Source organism: Eimeria mitis, genomic scaffold (genome assembly GCF_000499745.2).
Source record: "Eimeria mitis Houghton genomic scaffold, Emh_scaff1081, whole genome shotgun sequence".
Lineage (NCBI taxonomy): Eukaryota > Apicomplexa > Conoidasida > Eucoccidiorida > Eimeriidae > Eimeria > Eimeria mitis.
In genome coordinates, this window is record NW_013567483.1 from 12676 (window position 1) to 13068 (window position 393).

Consider the following 393-nt stretch of genomic DNA (forward strand, 5'->3'; position numbering starts at 1 on the left):
AGAAGAAGAGAAAAGAAAGAAAGAGATAAAGATAAACAAAAATATATAAATATAAACAAAAATATAATAAACAAAACAAAGCAGGAAAATAATAAACCCTAAACTCTATATAAACATAAAAGCAGCAGAGGGAGACAAACTGTAGTAGCAACAAACAAACAACTAAACCCTAAACCCTAAACCCTAAACCCTAGCTGTGTATAAATGAGGTGTATGTACACCTCAGTGCTATTAAAGAGACATTGCCGTTTTGTTTTGTTTTTTATTTTTTGTGTTTTTCTTTCTCTTTTTCTTTGGCGGCGCAGCAACAAACAAAACAAACAATATATAAATAGAAACAATAAATAAACAAATACATTACATAAATTATAAACATATATATATATATATATA